We start from the raw sequence: 7,717 nt of genomic DNA, 5'->3' as shown, positions 1-7,717 counted from the left end.
TTTTAGTTGAATGGAAGGGAGAGAGAACAGAAAATGACGGGGGACAGGCGACGATTGACTTGTTCTGCAGAACTGTAATTTGATCTGAATTGCTGAGCCCGAGGAATTTTCGTTTGTGTATAAGGGTGTTTATAACTGCTGGGCAAATACCATTTACTCTATTTCACTCGCTACCTTTTCAGTTTAAATATATGAATGTTCTTTTTAATACGAGTGTTTTTTTCTTCTTACAACTTTGTTATAAGCTTCATAAACATTGATTTCATCCTAATTAAATGCGTGTACAAATTGACACCTCAAAAATTAAACAGAAGTGTATATTGTATTTGCTCGATAATACTTTGGATTCGGGAGTGATATTGTAAGCAAAGAGAGTATAAATACAACTTACATGAAAACAATTATCCGTTTATTTACTGGCTTTACCTTATTAACATTGGCTAAACATTGTGTTTCTAACCGTAGTACACAAATGTGTATTACGTTGAGTAATTCAAGCGACATACGATAAAGAAATGTATACATTACATTCTTATTTATTTGATTGAAGTTTTACGCCGTATATACTCAAGAATATTTCACTTATCTTTTTATTTGTAAGTTAACAGTTGGCCCTAAATGTGGTCGTCAGCATTTAAATACAATTAACTCAACTTTTAATATTTACAGAGAGAGTAAAAAAGTTTTCAACTAGGTTAAACTTTTAAGATGTTAGACCATTCAGTGTAAATGACATAAGTCATGGCCTGATACGTGGGTTTCTCAGTGGACATATATGCATGTACCAGATTTATATTACATCGCCTCCCTTCCATTGTATTCCTCCACCCCTGGCGGATCAAGGTCGAAAAACCTACTGGTTTGACTACTGTAAATGCAGTGAGTGAGAGAGTGCTTGGGGTTTAACAATTTTTCAGTCCTATGACGACGAAGGAATCCTTAGAATGCATGTAATGTGCCTCCTTGTCGCAGGATGGATTTCCACCGTTCTTTTGTCTAGTGCTGCTTCACTGAGACGACTTACCGAAAGCAAGTAAGCCGCTCCGCCCGAGCCATTATACTCATAAGGGTCAACCAGTAGTTGCACTATCCCGTTCATGCTGAACGCCAAGCGAGGGAGTTACAACTTCCTCCTTTAAAGTCTTAGGTGTGACTCGGCTGTAAATACAGGTATGGCAATTTGTTAGAATCGTGCCAACCATATATTACCTCACACCAGGTTGGAGAAAGATCTTCACGTTTGTCTTAAAGTCAAGAAAGGCAAAGTTATTTACAATTTTACCGAACGCCCATTCCACGCAAACCCTGCCAAACCATTCTGAAATGCTGCAGCTGGTGGGTTTGTTAGTTGAACATATTTCCAAGCGATAAAGTATCGCATAAACACACAAGAAGGTCGTGCCAGTAGACAACCCGTCAGACGGGTATCACTGGGGCTTCATAAGGAAGAGTATGGTCACTTGGGAAATGCTGGCGTCATTGTGCCGTCTAGGCCTCTCGTGGTTCTTGTTTACAAGGATGCAAGTGTGAGATGGTGCGTGGATTATTGAAGAAAAATCCAAGATGCAACGGTAAAGGAGCATCCCTTGCCCAAGATAGATGAGTGCTTCGATACACTTAGTGGGTCAGCCTTGTATGGGCCTATTTGAGTGTATACAACAGGTGTGTGGACCTGAGACCTTTCAAAGGGGAAAGGAGCTGGTTTTCAAGGGCCTCCAGTGGGACATCCTCTTCATAAACCTTGAAGATATGATTATCATCGGAAAGAATTTTAGCGAACATCTTGCTGGCTTACGGATGGTCCTAGAGTGACTATGGATTAAAGCTGAAAAGCATCAACATGTCATCTGTTTCAAAAGGAGGTTGAATTGCTTGGGCAATTCCTTGTAAGTGGGGAGGGTTTTAAAGATAATCCCCAACTCATTGCAGATATCGAAAACTAGCTAACTTCCTGCATGTTGACAGATCTGAAGGCTTCTCTTGGGTTCACAAATTATAATCGGCGCTTCGTCCAAGGATACGCATCTGCCCCCTTCACCAGCTTACTCAAAAAGGACAGGAATTCCAAAGGAAATCCGCTCAACAAGAAACATTTTTGTAGATCCAAAAAGCCTGACTAAGGCATCGATTCTCGCCTACGCCTGTAGTGAAGGTATGTTCGTGCTCGACACAGGCGCCTCAAATACTGGGATCGGAGTTGTACTTTCTCAGCACCAGGAATGACAGGTAAAATTGTCGATTAACCTGGCCGCCGATTAAGCCTTGTGCAAACACGGTATTGTGTCATGCGTCGGAATTTGTTGGCTGTGTTTGCCTTTTCGGATGATTTTAAACAAGTCCTACTTGGTAGCATGTTCCTACTTAGAACCGCCCATAACAGCCTTCTTTGGCTTTTCCAACTTTTTAACGCGCCCCAAAGTCAACTTGTATGATGGCTCGAGGAGCTTGTCATCCAACATCGTAGTGGAAAGGAATACTGTAATGTCGATGCACTATTCAGTGTTCTTAGTATTAATGAGTGCTCTCCACCCAACAGCGGCATCACCTTACTGTCTTGCAGGGAATATCCCCACTGTTTGAAGCTTCACTTTCAATGGGACAAGCTTGACATTCAAGTTCAAGACGACGTTGTGCCTCCTTCTGTTCGCAGAACAGAAGCAAACATGTAAGATGTTCCTGTAGCTAACTGAATTCATGGTTACACACTGAACGAAATTAAATAGGTGCAGTTGGGTGATGCAGACATGAGCTCTGTAGAATGTTGAGTCGAGAATTTCCAGGCAACGACGACATCGCAATAGAAAGTCCTCCTTTAATGACCCGATCAATTAAACAGAGACATGTTCCTGACTGAGAAAGGTGTATTGTTTTATGAGTGGGTCGAAGACAAAGGGAATAAACGGGGTTTTTTGTTAGACAGTGTGTTGAGTGTGGCTCACCAAAAAAACAGTTCTAAGACGTCAAGAGCCAGTCTTTATTGTGGTGCTTCTTTGGACCGACTTCATATCGACATTTTTTGTCCATTTCCCCAGACTTACTTTGGAAATAAGTACGTGCTAGCTGCTGTAAATCGGTTCATGAAATGGGCGGATCTACCCATTCTTTAGCCAACACTCCGAAGTTGTAAATGAGTTCTTTACCAGGTTTTGTGTTCCGTTACAAACCAGGGGAGCAATTTTGAAGCGGCACTCTTCCAGGATATATGTCAGCTATTCCAAATCACCAAACTCGGGCCACAGCGTACCATTCCGTATTAAATGGCCAGGTCGAGCGGTTTAATTGGACCTTATACTCCAAACGATGAGGTGCCACACTGATAGGGTCAGAAGTCTAACCTTTGCATTGTTTTAATGTTATTGTATGCTAAATTTGATGACAACACAGTGTTCTGAGTAATTCTACACCTGTGACGTCAAATAAATAGCAATTATCATCACTTAGTTTTTTTTACCTAATTCTGCTCAAGCCATGGTGCTCGGGGGCGTGTAAATTGCTACTATTTATGCATTTACATGAACACTTATAATAAAACCCTGACTGAGGTAAATTCGCCCGGTTACGTGTGACCATCTGCTAGCTATCACACGCTGCTCTGGTTTTACTCTCTATGCCGTACGTCTTAAATGATACTGGGATGTACATCTTTCCCAACTTACCGCTGCTTACAAAAGTACAGTCCATGCCCACACAGGATACACAACAAACAAGCTTAAGTTAGGGAGCGAAGTGTATCAGCTATACGATGTTTTTTTTTTTTTTTTCGTGTGTGCTTTTAAACGGACGATCCAGGTAACATCTTTTCGTATGTAGAGGAGCTCAGAGATGACCGCCACTTGACTCTCGAGCTAGCAAGTAAACACCTGAAAGCCTGCAAGGAACTCCAGAAGAGAGACCATGACAGTAGTATAGAATGTGGCTTTGGTTCCGTTTTGGGGATTCATTTTTTGTGGTTTTGGGGAGTCATTTTTTGTGGTGATGTGGTGGTGACGTCACACCTGCCAGCCCGAAGGGCTGGCGGCACTGGGGCAGGTGTGACGTCACGGGTGGGTTTTTTCCACGCCGTACGTGGAGTATTTGATGACAGCCTACAAACTCTCCGCACCTGACGAGCAGCCTACAATCCGGCCTAACAACCAAGCCAACCAGCCCAACCAGGCTACCCAGGCCACCCAGACGATGACCGAGTGAGTGTGTTTTTGTTTTGTTTTTTGTTCACCCAGCTTTTTTTTTTTTTTGTTTTTTTTTTTTGTTTTTCCCTTCATACATTCTCGTTTTGTTTTTTACCTATGTGTGTTTTTTACAGGGAGATGACTAGGGTGGTGCGCGTTATAAAGTCTTTTCTAGCCTGGCGAAGCTCCGTACAATGCCGCAATGGAAAGACTGGGTAGCTGTCGTCACCGACCTGCAAAGCTACACAAGTGTACTTCATAGTATGTTTGCGGATGGTAGGGTGAACGGGGGACGACTGCAGGTGCTGCAAGCGTACACTGAAGACGTCTGTCAGCATGTCGAGGATTCCCGACCTATTCAAGCGTATTACGTAGAGATTGCTCGTCCCACATTAATAGAGGTCTATCAACGCTCCGTGTTACATACCTGTACATTGCTGTAAATAATAATACTAATACTGTTACCTTACTATGGAATCCATCCCCGGTTTTTGTGTTTTCTTTTAATCATGGTTATAAGGAATTGCCTGATTACAAGGATTGTAACCGCCGCCAAGAAGATCTGCGTCATCATGCGGTTTATAACCATGATCAGGAAGATTTATGTGATGACAAGGATTATAACTGCGGGTATAACGAACTGCCTGATCGCAAGGGTTATGATCGCCGCCAAGAATGGTTATGATAGCAGGTAAAAAGAATTGCCTGACCACAAGGTTTATAACCCCCGCCAAGAAGAGTTGTCTGATCAGAAGGGTTATGAAAGCAGGCAGAAAGAATTGCCTGACCACAAGGGTTATAACCCCACGCCAAGAAGAGTTGTCTAATCACATGAGTTATGAAAGCAGGCAGAAAGAATTGCCTGACCACAAGGGTTATAACTCCCGTCAAGAAAAGTTGTCTGATCAGAAGGGTTATGACCGTGACAATAAGGAAGTAACTGGAAACAGGGGTTATAGCCGTGACAATGAAGAAGTGACTGACAACAAGGGTTATAGCCGTGGCAATGAAGAAGTGACTGACAACAAGATTAGTTTGGGCGTAATTCAACTTTTCACATGTATCTCAATTCGGTTTTATTAGAGTAGATACCTTTTGTTCAGGGTCATTTTCTACCATGAAAATGTTTAACAACAGGACAAAAAGGCACAGTTTATCCCACATTTCCACTCTTTTCAGTCACACAAAGAATGTTAACGGTTATTAGACTCTTAAGTCTTTAAACTGGCTTTTGAATGATGCATGCAGATATGTCGCATTAGTAAAATTCTTCATATGAAATCCATTTGTTTTAATATCAGGTTATGAGTGTGCAGATTTTACTGTAGTAGTATATTATTAAAGTGAATTTATTATTTCGAAACTTATTTTATAATGATATGTCTTGTATAGCTAACTGCAACCAGGTGAAGGGACATATTTACACGTAGGGGCCTCCGTGGCTCAGTCGGTTAGCGCGATAGCGCAGCGTAATGACCCAGAAGCCTCTCACCAATAGTTTTCTACTTATGACTTGTGTTCTTCAAATGATGTATGACCGTATGGATCACTAGCCTTTTACCAATATCTGCCGGTCGTGTGCGGGAAAGCCTGTGGGTGACTTAACGAACGCCGGTGGTTTACTTCCGACCCAGCATCGTACATATTGTTATGTATGACTATTTAACGTTTTCATGTACTGTTAGTCTGCGGACCTTTGTGTTATATGTTATAAGCATAACAGGCCCTGTTATATATGTACAGCGCGGACCTGGCCGAAAGCACATTGTTCAATGCTCTGTTTATTTAACTGGCTGTTCATTGGCTGTTAATTCTGTGTCTAAGAATAGTTGAATCCACCTGGCACGTATATAAGCCGTGTTTTCTGTGCAGAGTGGAGGTATTTTTGCTCCATCCACTGGGAGCCAGGAGAGTGTGAGACGCTCTCGTATCGAGTCCATTATTTTGATATGAGCTGGTGATGCCAGTTTCATTTGGGAGGACAGATTTTTATGCCGGCACCGTTTGTGTACCACAGTAGTACTGATGTCTGGTTTATGTGAATTTCTGCGGAAGTCACGTTTATTGGTGTTCGGATCTTTATTATGATTATACAGTGTTGACTGTGTAGTTTGTTTAACACGCTGACCTCACCTGACCGACAAGGTCGTCAAGGACTCTAAACTGAAGTTTTCAGTTTTGCAAAGGACGTTCGTTCTGCCACAAGGTGACATTACTCTACGTCTCTGAACGGCTCGTTTGTGAGCTTCTGCGGGAGCTGTAACTGATCTGAAGTGGATTATACCTCCATGCCTGTATTTACCCTGTGTTGTGCTCTGCGGGTGTGACGTCATTCAAAGGCTTGACTGTTCCAGTTCTGTGTAACCTGTGTACTGTGTTCGTGTTCGCTAACCTGGCGAAGTACCTGTCTAGGACAATTTGTGACTTGTGTGAATTGTGTGTTTATCCCATGGTCTTTACATTGGAATTCCTGGAATACATTCCTTGGGATGCAAAGGTGAACTGGAAACTTGTAAAGATCGGTAATACTGATGTGTATGTTTTTTTATGTTGTTGTTGTTGAACTGTCTGTAACACTGTACGTCTCATTTTATATATAAAGCATTGTTTACATTGTAATATTGAGTCACTGAGTCACACGTTGTAGTGTATCTGTTAGGGGTCTCCCCCGACCAGAGAATCCGGCAAACGTGCCACCTGGCCTGTGGCGGAGCGCGGACGTCAACGAAATCAGTCCGGCGAGCCGCACGGTTGTTGAGCGACGACCAGCCTGCCACCCTGCCTAAACATTGTTGTCAGCCAGGCAGGCATAGCATCCAACCGACCGTGCTGTTCACCGTAGACGGTCTTGTATACAGTGTTACCAACCAGTCGGGCTGTGATTAACCACGCATGATCAACCACAGCTGACAAGCCACGGCTACCTACCTATCTGGATGGTTCCTATGTATTATGTATAAAAAATTTTTAGGTTATAGACGACTCGTTGAAGTGATATGGTCTACTGCGTGTAATTATGTAGGTGACATTTGGATGTGTTTTTTTTCTACTCCATGTAGATAAGCGCGCGAGAACGAGTTATGTAAGGGGGACTATTTAGCGTGGGCGGATGGTGATGGGAGTGGTTAGGTCATGTATCACTACGCGTGTCTCAGGTAAAAAAAGACAACGTAATGATGCTTGTTTTATTTTTACATATGTATACTTTTTAATTCAAGCATTAAGTCATTTGAAAACCTGTAGCTGGAAGGTGGGTTATTCCACATTCTTGTTAACATTTAGCAGTGAAGTGGAAGTACAGATTTATTTTTGTTGTCCCCTATATCACATATGGTCCAATCGCTACATGTACGACTCAACATTATTCAAGAATTTATGAGACATTCGCATAAATGGTTATTCATTCTTGAATTGCCTTCGTCATTCAAAGGTTAATCAGGAGCTTTTCGGTAATTTGGGCTGCCCTTCCCAAGATGCAGTCATTTTAATCTGCTCTGTTGTGTTTGCCTTATTTGCGCATGGAGTGACGTGTCAGGTGTGTGTCAGGT

This window comes from Liolophura sinensis, chromosome 8, assembly GCF_032854445.1.
Source record: "Liolophura sinensis isolate JHLJ2023 chromosome 8, CUHK_Ljap_v2, whole genome shotgun sequence".
Lineage (NCBI taxonomy): Eukaryota > Metazoa > Mollusca > Polyplacophora > Chitonida > Chitonidae > Liolophura > Liolophura sinensis.
This window is presented reverse-complemented; position numbering follows the sequence as displayed.